The sequence below is a fragment of the Lissotriton vulgaris genome, chromosome 5 (assembly GCF_964263255.1).
Source record: "Lissotriton vulgaris chromosome 5, aLisVul1.2, whole genome shotgun sequence".
Taxonomy (NCBI): Eukaryota; Metazoa; Chordata; class Amphibia; order Caudata; family Salamandridae; genus Lissotriton; species Lissotriton vulgaris.
Genome location: NC_141693.1, coordinates 147,469,538 through 147,484,305, shown reverse-complemented (window position 1 = coordinate 147,484,305; position 14,768 = coordinate 147,469,538). Strand labels below are relative to the sequence as shown.

General features: G+C 42.7%; 1 protein-coding gene across 3 annotated transcripts in view; it reads right to left on the bottom strand.

The window, feature by feature from the left end:
• MRRF (mitochondrial ribosome recycling factor) overlaps positions 1–14,768 on the bottom strand; it is a 150,935-nt gene that overhangs the window by 96,716 nt on the left and 39,451 nt on the right. Inside the window, exon 2 of one of the 3 annotated variants that reach the window (XM_086921090.1) lies at positions 8,673–8,746. The exons of the other annotated variants lie outside the window; for them this stretch is intronic. The gene's annotated coding sequence lies outside the window, so the exon portion shown is untranslated. The remainder of the gene's footprint in view (positions 1–8,672; positions 8,747–14,768) is intronic. 3 annotated transcript variants of the gene reach the window in all.

The following is a 14,768-nucleotide window of genomic DNA, read 5'->3' as shown; positions in this document are numbered from 1 at the left end:
CACCCAGATACTGCCGTATGTGAGCGGGCTGGAGATGGGACTTTGGGTAATTCAGTGAGAACCCCAGATCGTGCAGAAGGTGAATGGTTTGGGACACGTGGTCGGCGCACTGCTTGTCCGACTTTGCTTGAATGAGCCAGTCGTCCAGATAAGGGTAGACGTGGATGTTCTGACGTCTTAGATGCGCCGCCACTGTCGCCAGGCACTTCGTGAAGACCCTGGGCGCCGTGGTGACCCCAAAAGGCAGAACCTTGAACTGGTAGTGCTGGTTTTGAATGGTGAACCTTAGATACTTTCTGTGTGAAGGGTGCAGGGGAATGTGAAAGTATGCATCCTTGAGATCCAGAGTTGCCAGGAAGTCCCCTTGCCGAAGCAGTGGGAGAACCTGCTGCAGTGTAAGCATATGGAAATGTTCTGACAGAATGTACGAGTTGAGAGGTCTGAGGTCTAGGATGGGCCTGAGGGATCCGTCCTTCTTTGGGATTAGAAAGTACAGGGAGTAAACCCCTGCTCCCCTTTCTTGTAGTGGAACGAGCTCTATTGCCCCTTTTTGCAGCATGACTTGGACTTCCTGCTGCAACAAGTGCAAGTGCTCGCCGGACATAGGACGGTTCCTTGTAGGTATGTTCGGTGGAGTGGAAGTGAGTTCCAGACAATAACCGTATTGGATAAGAGATCTGACCCACCTGTCCGTGGTGATGGACTTCCACACGGGCAGGAACTGCTGGAGTCTCCCCCCGACTGGTGTTGTGTGGTCGGGGGGCAGTGACAAGGCGTCACTGTTTGCTGGCGGTGGAGGACCTGGAGCTGTTATTTTCACGTCCTCTACCTTTGACGTTGTTGCCACGGTATCCACCTCTACCCTTGTTGGTATATGAGGATTGGGTGTTACCTTTATAGAATTGCGTGGATTGTGACGCTTGACCCCTTGAGGTGCCCCTGTTATTGGAGCGGCGAAAGGAACCACCCCGAAACTGCTGGGACTGCAGGGCACCCATAGATTTAGCAGTGTCAGTGTCCTTTTTCATTTTTTCAAGAGTGGTATCCACTTCTGGCCCAAAGAGGTGGTCTGGATTAACTGTTTGGTTTAGGATGGTAGTCTGAATGTCTGGTTTAAAGCCTGATATTCTGAGCCATGCATGCAGGCGCAGCAGAACGCTAGTGTTTATTGCTCGTGAGGCGGTATCAGCCACATCTAGAGCACACTTAATTGAGGCATTAGTGATAAGCTTCCCCTCCTGAATCAACATTTCAGCAGCCTCCTTATACTGATCTGGTAAGTGCTGTAGAAGGGTCTCTAGGGTGTCATAGTGTGCCCTGTCGTAGCGTGCAAGTAGCGCCTGCGTGTTGGATATGCGCCACATATTGGCTGCCTGCGCAGCAATACGTTTCCCTGAAGCCTCAAACACTTTTGATTCCTTGTCTGGGGGAGGAGCATCACCCGTTGTTTGTGAGTTGGCTCTTTTTTGGGGAAGTTTTTGCAGCAAAAAGCTGCGGCTCGTGTCCCGAATGAGGGCCCCAGGGTCGCCCCCGGCAGACCATGGCTCATTGACATCCTCTGGGTCCGAGTAAACTGGATAAGTATACTCATCCACTTCGTCTCCGTCACCCTCCCCAGCGTTAGAATGAGTTGGTGAGAGCTCCAGACCTTGTGGAGATGCAGGCTCTATAGGGGCAGATGCACCCGCAGAGTCCAACTTCTTTTTAAGGGGGATGTGGAAATGCTGCAACACCGGCTCCGGGGTGATCTTCCGTTTAAGGAGAGAGAGCTTGCCTGTGTTGGCGTCGATTATGACCTCTCGACGCTCCTCCTCTGCCAGTGGTTGGTGCCGTGGGTTTGGAACGACCAATGACGCCTTCGGCGTAGAAACCAGCTTCAAGGGCACTCCGGCCCCAGGTTTCGCAGTGAAAGCCTTCGGCGCCGTCCTCGGCGGCAGCGTGAAGTGAATTGGCGTCTGCGCCTTCGCCGGTTTCTGTAGAGGCTTGGTCGGCGCAGTGTCCTTCGGCTCGACCTCCGCAGCCACCTCCCGAATACGCTGAAGGGACTCCGTGACCTTCTTGGTGAGTGAGGCGGAGGGACGGAACGGCTCGAGCGAGTCCTCCGAGGCAGGATTCGGGTCGGCAACCAAAGCCGCAGTTTTCGGAGCCGACGCAGCACCCCCCTGTGCCTTGTCGACTGGGAGCGGAGCAGCCAGAGACTTGGGGTCGTCCCGATGCTTCTTTGGGGCCTTCTTATGGTCATCGACCTTCTTGGCGTCGACGCGACTCTTCAGCGCATCGACCAACTTTGGCGCCGACGCAGCCGCGTCGGGCGTTTTTGCCTTCGGCTTCGACACCGGATTCTTCGGATCGGCCATTTTGGCGTGGCTCTGGAGCTCGACGGCCATCTTGGATTTCTTCGGCGCCGAGGCCTCCGAAGCCTTTGATCCAACCAGTGCGACTTGCACTTTCGGTTTCGATACGGATGGCGTCGACCCTGATGGTTTCACTTTCGGTTTCTGGACCGGGAGTGGTGCCGCACCAATGTCCGTGGCCGGGCCAGGAGGCGGAGCCGTGGGACGAGATTTGAGGTCTTGGGTAAGGCCCGAAGGCGATCCCTCGACCTGGGCCTTATAATGTTGTGTGGCCCCGGAGTCAGTTTGAGGAAGCTCCTCTTCCGAGCTATCCTCTACGGTGGCAATGGCCCCATCGTCGTCCCCTACCTCCTCGACGACTTCCTCGAAATCTTCGTCTTCCGCGTCGTAGTCTTCCTCGACCTCCGACACCGGGTTAGAGTCCGAGACATTCTGGATGGTGTCGTCGTCAACATCCTCTTCAAAGATGTTCGCCGGTGGGGGTGCCGAACTCTGGGCCTGCAGTCTTGCGGCTCGACGTAGCTTGAGAGTTTTCTTCGACCGGAACTTGGAGCAGGCCATACACTTGGCCTCGTCATGGTCCGGCGACAAGCACTTGTTGCACACTGGGTGCACGTCGATGTGCGGGTACTTTGAGGCACACACTGGGCACCTCTTAAATGGACTTCGTTCCATGTTGAAGTAGTCTGGAGCGTCGTGTAGGCCCGTCCGCGCCGACAGCATGCGGAAGGACAGCAGTTGATCGGAGCCGATGAATAAACCAACCCAACTGATAAACAATACCGACGCGAGTCCTAAAGACCTTTTGGTCTCAAGTAAAGAAAGTTAAACAACTATTGATTCCGACAGAGGGAACCGAAACACATCCGAACCCAATGGCGGAAAAAAACAATCTGGGGATGGAGTCGATGCCCATGCGCACTGTAGTCCAGGGGAGGAGCCACCTATCTCGTGATACTTCGAAGACTCTTCCAGGACAACAATGTGCAATCATCCGGACCCAACACTAGGCGGCGATCTATGCACAGATATGAATTCAGCAGCCCACATGCCTCGAACCAGACGCTTTCAACTGTAGCCCTTTTCCCCCATTTTACCACCCAAAAACCCAAAATGTAGCTATATTTTGGCAACTTTCGGGGTCCCCTCAAGGGGAATCCACAAACCTTGGGCACCTATAGAATCCCCATGAATTTTGAAGAAAAGGATGCAAATTTGGCATGGATATCTCAAGTGGTCAAAAATGTACAGGGACCTAAGTGCGAACTACCCCAAATAGCCAAAAAAATAAAAACTTAGCACAGGGGGCAGGGGGAGGGCCTAGCAGCAAAGGGGTTAAACCTCAGAAAATAACCCTCATCAACTCAAAAGGAGTAACAACTGTGGCATTCCATACCATAGACCGGTAAGACTATACAATTTTAATTACATTTGCTTCCCAACACAAATCACTCCTCTCTGACACCTGAATAATCCCCTTCAAAAACCAATTACCTCTCCAGCATACCATGTGCGTGGGGATTACCTAATGATGTAGCATGATGCACCACACCATAATTCTCCAAAAACATTTTAGCCTTACCAGACAAAAATTGTACACCATTATCATTCCTACGGGCACTCCATCAAAAAATATTTCCTCCAAAAATTCCAATATTTCAGAAGTATTCGCTTTTTCCACCACCTTCACTACTGGCCATCTGTAAAAACAAATCCATAACAACCAAAACAAATTTCTGTTGCACTCCCAGGGTGCCCCATAATGTCCATATCTATACACTCCCATGGGTCTTCCGGACACCTTACATCACACATGGGTAGTCTTAATGGTATCAAAGGACACTTCACACACTCTCACATCATAAGTTCAATTGCCATATCCTTGCCAATAAGGATTCTTTATGGCCTGCTTCATTCTCAATGTCCTTTGTGCATTTGCTCCATAAAATATGCTTTTAAATTCTAGGTGGTACTGCTCTTTTATTCCGGGCAATATGTTCTTTTCCAACAGAAAGTTCATCCCTCAACCCACCAAACACTCTCACTTGTCCACTCACAGTTTTCTTCCTTGGCCAACCTGACCCAATATACTCCTTCACTTCACATAATAGTTTGTCATTCACATACTCATCATTCCTTTCCTTTTGCCTGACAGAAGATTTGCTCCCATATCACACAAAAGCAATCTGATAATCTTCCCACTCATCATGTTCGCACTCCATTCTTTGATTAGACATCCTGGACAGGAAGTCAGTCACATTTTTCTTCCCAGGTATATATAATCCTGCATACACATTGACATATAAGCTAACCTCGCTGATGTATGTACCAACCCTTCAGCAGTGAACAACCGAACGAGAGGTTTACGATCCCTCCTGATTTCTACTTGCCTACACCATACAAACGTTGTAAAATGATCCAAAGACCACACACATGCCAATGCCTCCCGTTCAATCACTGAATACGTCCCCTCCACTGGTGATGAAGAACCTAAAGTTAAGGCAATTACCTATTAACTACTGTTCTCGGTCCTCTGGCTCAACACTGCACCCAATCTCAGCTTACTGGTATCTGTATTTATTATGTTCTATTCGCTAGATTCAAATCCCTGAAGTGCTGGTGCTTCCATTATATCATCCTTGATCCTCTCAAAATCTTTTTGGCAGTATTGAGTGCATTCAAAACTATTACCACATTTCAACAATACCCTTAGGTGAAATTACGTTATATTTTTGTACGAATTTCAAATAAAAATGTGCAATTCCTATGAAGGTTGCATTTGATTACCCAGGCAGTTCTAGCCTGTCTGCTTGGGATTCATATGCATATTCGTAGTGCTATAATGTTATTAAATAATCCTTTTAATTGTATTTACCGTCAGTGGTGCTCTCATTTAGGATACATTAACAGAGGCTAGGATTGTCACCAAACCCTCGAGATTGCCTTGGTACTTATTGCTGGAAAAAAGTGACTTGGACTTTTTTGAACCAATTATCTCTGGTCAACAGGTGCCTGTGTACTTCTACTAGCAGATATTAGCTCAACTTCTCCACCATTTTATTGGCATTTACCTTGTTGTGGACTTTTTGTAGCACGCGCTAATTTAATTGTGAAGAGTAGGAGCTCAAGCCCATCACAAGAATCCTTGTAATCTTATCCCTAAAATTGGAGAATATTTTTGCAACCTGTGACATCATAGGAGCCATTGGAGACACTGACCATTCTCGATGCACAGAGGTGCACTACTTACGTCACTAGACCGCAGTAAACCTGTATCCACGTTGTGAATGCCAAGACAGAATGCAAAGAACCGAGCTCTTTGTGAGTACAACGAGAATTCAAGTTGATGAGTCTGTGCTTTGGTGCTGACACAGCGAAACAAATGACGCAGGTCTGGTACCTGATACTCTTGTTGAGGGAAGTTCATGCGAGTGCCCACATTAAAAAAAAGAAATAGGAATACATCTTGAGGGAGGAGAACTGATATATTTTAGTTGCAACGTTCTAACAAGGAATGGTACTTCGGATATATTTTTTTGTGGCTAAGCATAGTATTACTATTTAACATGCATCTCAGAGGATCACCTCACACATCATCCTATAGCACTTAGCAAATTACTTTTGCAACTAACGAAATCAGCGTTTTGTGTTGGCTATTTATTTTAAATGTTACATTGGTTAGTTGAGTTAGTTTATTTTTTGGCTAGTTGTTTCATTTTTTTCTCACAGATATGGCAGAGGCAAGCATTACCCAACCTCTCTTCTCCTTTCCTTTCAGAGGTGGTAGAGCCCTTACTACCCCACAAGAATTGGAAAAAAACATGTGATTGCTACACGATAGCTATCGGTGTTAGACATTTTCTCTGGCAAGGAAGAAGGGTGTTTCACTGTACAATCTTGGAATAGAGTGAAGGAACAATTATGAAAGCATAGAGATACTTCCAATTGGTACTAGTGACGAAGAACAAAGAGGTTTATGAAATATCTGTAAAGATGTTAAATAACCATTGTGGACCCATAACAAATATTGTGCTTGAGCAGCAAAAACATTTTGCTAGGACCAAATCTAGAGATGAAAAGGTGGGGAATTATATAGCAAATCAACAAATAATCGAGAGTCAGAAAGCCCACAGTCTTTAAGGTGAACAAACAACCCACGAGTGCTGGAAAAACTACTTGCAAAAAATCCTTCACTCAAAGATGCCATAAATATTGCAAAGGGTATAGAGCACAACTCGAGTTAAGGAAATGTGAGAACACACCAATTAATATGGATAGTGTGAATAAGGTGAAGTTTAACAAGGAACTACTTGAGGGTGAACATGGCGCTGTCGAGAGGGTGAACGAGGAAATACCAAATCAGGTGCTAGAAAGAGACATGAATGCAAGAGGTTTTAAATTCGAGAATCCAGCACATATGGTAGTACTGAGGGGGGCAAGTACGTTAGTGAGATCTGCAAGAGATGGGGCTTTGAAGCATGACCACTGCTAAAAGAGGTGAACCAAAGGGGAAACGCATGCTTGGTGTTGTTGATGAGCGGTCGATACTTAGTATTTTTTTATTTCTCAAGAAGAGGTTGATGACACTGCACTTGTCTGTGGGGTGTGGAATAGAAGGTTCAGGCAGGAGGAGTGATGCAGTAATCCAACCAAAAATAATAAAATGGATCTCCAATTTTAAAGGTTCCAAATAGTTCCTATTGGGTCAACGAAGGTTGTCCTAACAAGGAAGCTAGTAGCTAATCTTAAAAGACCATCAGTGTTTAGAGCCAGAGGTAAAGAGAACTGATTTACTGAATTCAAAATCAAACATGAAGACAAGATATCCATCTCTTAATTTAAAAATACACTCACTTTACATTCTGGTAAACCTTTGATGGCTCACGATGGACACTATTCTTTTTCCAACATATGCTAAGCCACACAGCCCAGCTAAGGGGGAGCAGAGGAGTAGCAACACAAGTTGGGGATCTCGATTAGTGCTTTCAGGGCCTGCATCGTGGGATTTGTAGCAGCAAAGTGTGCCACTAAAAGTATGGGACCTGCTGCATGCCTGCCTCATGCACCGGACCGTGACTATCAACAGGACACTTCCAATTTTTGGATGCTCACAGACAACCAATGCCAAGACCATCAACAAACCTAGTCAGGACATTGGCAGTCCAGCAGCACAACAACAGCGACTTCAAAGCACATCTGATCTGAAAATTATGGACATTGACAATCAATATGTCACAGAATCATTTACCAGACATATACATTTACAATTTACCTGCGTGCTACGTGTAGTGGCACCCCTTTAGGTGCCTAGCTACTTCTCGCACATACACTGGCCTCCGCATACAGCTGAGTCAGTAATGTTTGGGTCCTGCCCATTCCTCCAAACCCTTCTCCACCCCACCTTAGTGGAGCTGGACTGATTGGTGCAATGGAAACAAATACACATAATCCATATTGCTACCTTCCTCCACATGCACAGTAGGCTGCACTCCAGTATAGAGCCTCCGGTCTTCTTGGAGTAACTGCACATTATTTGTGGCAAAGGTAGATTTACTCAGGTGGCCCAGGTCGCTTGCGGACCATACAGAGAAACAGGTAGACCTGTTCAAGGTACTAACAAAATAAAGTGGATGTTAAATGGTTAGTTTTTCTGTCTCTAGGAAACAGAAAAGGGGATATTTGAGCAAAAACAGGGGAATACATAGACTTATAATGAAGGGGAGCCAATTTTACAAGGGAGATATATAAACAAAGTCATTTTTGTCTTAAAAACCAAAATTATCGGTCTTCAGTCAGGTGTGTTGGCATGCATGATAAGTATGGCAAAAATGCCAGTTCGGCACGTGGCTTGGAGAAGTTTTGAAATCAAATTAGTATAGTAGAATTTTGGCAAAAGAGTACAGGAAAACCACTTAACAGATTGATAATAAACTTCCAATGAAGAAGGAGGCTGCAGTTTAAGCTTTCCCAGTGCTTTTTGTGGTTTGTTTTAAATGTATTATTAGCATTTGAAATATCTCCAAATAAAAGGAGGATATTTTCTGCCAGAGTGGTTTGAACTTTGGATTTCAATACTAAAATAAAACTAGACATCCTGAGGAAGTCCAGAAGAACAACAACAACAAACTAAAGTGCTATTGGCAGTATCGAGTAACAATGTGGCCAGCCATTAAGAGGCATCAATAATGGCAGTAGGCAGTAATGATAGCCAATCTTGCCAGGAAGTAATTAGGCCCAATAAACCTGAACGGTGACAATGACAATGGTCAAGAACATCAATGAGCAGAAATGAGACCAAATCATAATAACGGGAATTACCTGGGAAAAGGTAGACTTCGAAGTTCCTATTGTACAAGGTTATAAATGGTGCTGTGTCTGGTATCATGACCTGTCTGGAAGCGAAAAGTAGATGTTAAACAGTTTTGTACCAATAAATAGTTGTCGTTTGAACTTTCTGCAATGACGTGTTTGTCATAAGCTGACTCCACTCCAACCAAAGTGGTACACATTTTTGGAAAAGGCTAAAAGACCCAGGCAAAGTTAAAAGGGATCTCTGCGTGGCAGTCAAAGTATTTCCCCATGAGGATCTGTAGGTCCCCCAGATTACCAGGGTCTTAATATGCATGTAGATATGCGAGACATAAGAATTCCTTAAGATGTGGAATTCTTCTGAATTTCATAAAATGTGGAATTCTTCCATCATCATACTAATCTTTTAAAAGGGCGACTGACATGTCCTTGTTTACCACAATGTTTCTCTTATAGAGTCCACCTTAAAAATAATAGGGGATGTTATCTTGTTGAATATACTTAAAGGGTGGTCTCTGGATAGGAGGATTCTTTTAAATGTTCACCTTAGCTTTCTGAAGGGCATCGGTAAAACAGTGACGTGTATGAACCTGCTATTGACTTCTTCCAAATATATTTTCGCTAATGAGGCCCCGTTCATTCGGACTTTTATGAAATTACCCTCAGCATTCGATCTGATGAATTGTTATATACTGTGAACAATTTTGATCTTCCTGAGCTTGGACACTGCTACTCTTCTAGCTGCTCTACATAGGTATCTTAATACCTAGATGAGTTTCATGTCAGGTGGAGGAATGCACACCTACCTTTAGTTCTGTGATGAGAGAGAGACATACATAACAAGTTTATTTGTAAAGCACACAATTACCCGAAGGTGTCCTGGCGCTGAATAACAGACGTTTATTGTTACCCAACTCAATGGTACTCATTTTATCGACCTCAAATGGATGAAAGGCCGGGTGGACCAGCTGGGATTTGAACCTGTGACCATGAGGTCGAACACAGGCCCCTGCAATGGCTGCTTTAGTCCACTGAGCCACCAGACCCGGAGAGAGGAAGAGAGGGAGAGAGCGAGAGAGAGAGAGAGAGAGAATATGCCTGTGCGGTTACGCGTTTGCAAGTGCGAGTGAGCAGGTCTGTTTTTTTTCTGTGTGTGTGAACACAAGTAATGGCCGTGCGCGCGCACAAAGGTCTTGCTGTGCGTAAGGAGCGAGTGTTTCGCACATTATGCCACATGTGAAATGCTGGTCCTGGAACAATGGTGGCATTCTGCTTGCCCATGCACAATGATGGTACGCCTAAGGCACTGGTGCAAAGATAGTAGTCCCTGGTAAATCGCATGCACTGTCAAAATGGTGGTAACCTCCAGCAACATCCAGGCCTGACGGTAATTTCTGGAAAATGCAGGCACCACAGTGATACTCCTAGGCATCATGCTGGCCTTGGCACACTGGTGGTAATTCTAAGAACATATCGATTGTAGAACAAAGGTGGTAATTCCTGACAACATGCGGTCAGTCCCATGTTCAACAATAGCAACTCTCTGTTAAATGCCACAGTGGTGGCAATCTCTGGAAACACACTGGAACTAGCATAATGGTGATACTTTTTGGCAACCCAATGATCCTGGTACAATCAGGCCTCGAAAAATCTACATGTCCACTCGTTATAGCGATTCATATTTTATCAGTGTGAGCTATTTTTAGTGATTCATATTTTATTAGGGTGAGCTATTTTGAGGGCCTCCTGGCCTGTTCTGGCCACAGAACTTGAGCTGTCAAAAAACTGGTGTTCTGTTCCGTCACAACGTGAATGCCTTTAAATCTTGCACTTATTTACATTATTCACATTTACTGTATGTTCAAAGACAGAAGTCAAACGTCTTCCTACAAATTGCTACTTATTTTGTCCTGTAGAGGATTTGGTCATGCGAACTGTGTGACAATCACTGTGAAACAAAAAAAGCTGTAGGATGTCAGTATTTTTTCTAACACTGCATTTAAATAGCTTGTAAATGACAAAAGTGTGACAGAAACAGATATTTTAATATGATCAAATCAAATCAGAACACTTTACGTGATGTTGTGCAAATGATAAATATTTGAGAAAAACAGATTTCCAATATATAGTTTTCTCAGTGAAACTGCAGGCCAGTGGGATTTTTGTGTCCATTTCAATGGAAAAAAAGATAGTACACGATCAATTACAGTCAGCACATCATGGTATCGTAATATATTTATCAAAAGTAACAGTTTAACATGAACTGAGAAACATTCCTTACTAACCCAGCCCTGAGATAATGCTGTTATTGAACGGAGAGGCGAGTTAGGGGTCATGTGTACCCTATATGTGGGCTAGATTTATATTATACATGCAGCAAAGGTTTAGTCTATTAAATCATACAAAAGATTTTTTTTGCAGCAGACATTCTGGACTCACATTTTTAATAATTAAGAACAAGGTCGCTCAGTGAAATTAAAAATATTTGCCCAGGATCGCACCGTTTGAGGCCAGTTTATGGTTCAAGAGCATTACAGTTAAGTTGAGTAGAATATTCAAGATACTAGACCTGCAGGTCTGGTAAACTTTTTATGATTTTTAGAGCCCCGACAATGATGGTAATCTCTGCCCACATGCTTATCTTGACACATTTACTGTAATGCCTGTGAAAATGCAGGCCAAGCCACAATGGCGCCAATCCCGGCAACATGCTAGTCCTGCCACAATGTTGGTAATTTGTTGTAAAAAGCTTGCAATCACACAGAAAAATTGTAGTTATGACTGGAAATATGCTAAACCTGGCACAATGAAAGTAATCCCTGGCAACACACTATTTTGCTGCCACTAACCGTGACCTTGGGTAAGGGAGGGGGCAAAGAGAGGTACCCTTGAAACATATGTGGAGAAGAAACCATATTGTAGTGGGGAATTTTTTGTCACCAGAAGGAGCATTAAAGATATTGTTTGGGGATAATTTTTACATAAGGGGACTCTGAAAGAAAAGCCAGAAATTAAAAGTATAGCACTAGGGAATGGGACAAAATGAAAAAAATGTGTTATTAGATGGTTGGTATGCACAGCTGCGGACGTTCATCTTCACTGACAATTTTCATCTCACTCTTTTTTCATGTGTTTGATGTTACAGTCGTTCTTAAAAAGTGCCCAAACTGACTATAATTGTTTTTTTTATCTATGGAATGCTTTCAATATTTACTAAATCTTACACACGCATTCCAGGAAGCTGGTCCGAATTTTTTGGATTGTTTTTTTTTTTATTCCAAAACTGTAATTGCCCTTCTCTATGTATTACATTGTAACATTGACAATACATAAGCTACCTTTCAACAATAAAGTATCCAGGGCCTCTGGAATTATGAGATTGTGCGGCTGCTGCGTTTTTCAGCATAATTATAGACTGACTGCATTTCCTACATAATCAATTATCTGCTGCATAATCTGCAGCAATTTTTTTTAAAGGTATTTTGTTTAGGTCAAACAGTTCAAAAGTTACTAAAAAGATGGCAACATGCCGCTGTGCAGTGGAAGGCCCTTTGCAAAGCTTGACTGGTCACTTTTATGTTGCTGTAGTTGGATGTAAACAGGTGCTAATGATGTGTAAGCAATGCCCATCAGTGTTAAAAAGTGTAAAAGTGACAAAATAGTACTATCATAAAATATGCTGCATTATGCTGCGTAATTTGCCTTTTTTTGCTGCTTAATTTACTCAACCTAGCCACATAATTTGGCCATCCCCTGGCGCATAATTCCAGTGGTCCTGCCTATAAAGTAGGGGAGGGCCTTTGGCAACTGTTATAAGTAGGGTCAGAGAGCTATACGGCTTTTAGAAGAATTGTATGCGTTGCTAGTGCTTCCAAATAGTTTCGCTTTCTTATTAATTGACTTATTTCGATTGCCAGTGCACATGTGGATAGCATGTAGCTCCAGGCCACAGGTCTCTAGCTTAACTAATATATCTAGAGGGAGCAACTGAGCTACATTCTTTGCTCTGCACAGTACTTCCATCCCTGTGCTGCTCACTTTACGGTACAGTCAGCTACTTCTGATGCATAGGCAGTACATAGTAAAGGCAACCTGTGGAGAAGTCCCACTGCATTGCTCTCTATAGAAAAGTAAACAAGCCAAGGGTGAAGTTTAGCTTTGCTAAACGTTAACTAGAATTAGAAAGCACTGAGCATTCCAACTAAATCACAAAATCAACTATAATAAATTAACATAATACCAGTTTGGATTTGCATGGCCACAGTTGCCCTGCACACCTTTACCCAAAGAATACTAGAAACACACCTGGAATTAATGTGATAGAAATAAATTAAAGAATAAGAATTGAATACACAACTCATTAAAATTCAATTTCTTTATATAGTAATTTCAGAACATTAAACTAGTTTCAATCTACATACATCTAATTGCCAAAACTATTACATCATCTAAGAATATAACATCATTCAAATAAGTCCCCTTTCACATTGTACTTCAGCGTGGGTATAATTAAAGGTAAAAATGTGTCCAAAGTAGTTGTTTTCATCTTTGATGCATAATTTCAGCTGCATTCAGTTCTCATCGAGGCGAGTGAACTCTTCACATGGCTTTGCTACTTTACAGACCATTAGCACAAAGATTACAGCCACAGCAAACGTGTTTTGCCGATTAATCTGCTTGTCCTGGGACACATAATGGCGAAACAGAGAGGAGAGAAAAAGTATATATGTACACACACAGTATCTACAAGTAAAACAATAATATAAATATCAATTGACTTTGTATTGATAATACCACAAAAACCCTTCAGGCATATACAGAAAGGTAGGCAATTGTCTGAAACAGATTCCAATTCTCACTTGCAAATACACTTTAATGTAAGCACAGGAGTGTAAAAGCATGTGTTGGCTCAAGTATTTGATTTGCCAATAGCTTTACAATTTATGACCAATGATTTCAACACCGACATTAGTCAGATTACATTTATCTGCATACAAGTAGTAATATCAGGTCATAGACAAGGGGATTATCTGCAAAAACAAAGACTAAAATGAACCTAGTGGATTGACAATTTGAGAAAACTGTATGTGGATTAAATATAGACGCTAAACTCTATACCTTGTTGGTAAATAACAGCAAACACGAGTTTAATTAATCATGTTCCATAGGTATAGTAATGTCTGCCGATCAATAAACCCCTCTATTGTGTTGCCATTAAAGATTAATACAATGTAAATGTAAGAAAATCAAATTAAAGATAGATAAGTACTACACTGATTTGCTCGGGAGTTGCATATTCATTTATATCTACAAGATATTTTTCCTCTGTAATTGCACATCTTTTTTAAATACGGAATTCATATAATAGATTGTCTGTTGTAGTCCTGATTAGTTATATGTAATTAATAAGTTAGCATGTCATCCAATCAGATGATGAGTGACTTCTAATGAGGCTGAATGAGTCATGATTAGCTCTATGTATTAAGGAGCATTCATTTTACTAAATCTAATGGAGTTTGAATCTTTAATGCTGAGCTTTTATTCAATTATGTATTTTTTAATTTATGGGTGGATTGTCTTTGATCACTATGTAAATACGATGTGATGTTTTGCAATATAAAATATATAGTATCTCTATTTATTTGCACCTTTATTAATATTAAATATACGAAGGAGTTACAACTAAATAGCTCATGATGTGCAGAGGTTTTGATTGTGCTAGTGGCACCAGTAAACTGGTTAGCAGCTTCGAAATTTAGGGGCTGTGGATTCAATCCCAAACATGAATAATGTGAAAGTCTGGATTTAAAGATCTCTTATGGGACCTGTTAGGTGTAGTATAAATTACAAGACGAGTCCCCTTTTTGATTGGCTAATGATCAAAAAGGGATAAGTCTTTTTATCTTTTTGCATAGGATACATCAATGCATAATGGTTAACAATTACAAGTCAATTTGAATTTGGAGCTCAAACCAATGAGAATATTTTTTGTTCAGACTTTGTATCATGGAAGCTAGTATTAAAGCATGAAACAAAGAGGACATTAAAGCATTTTCAAAAATCTAGAAACTGACTGAATTAAGAGACATACTAGCATTTTACACA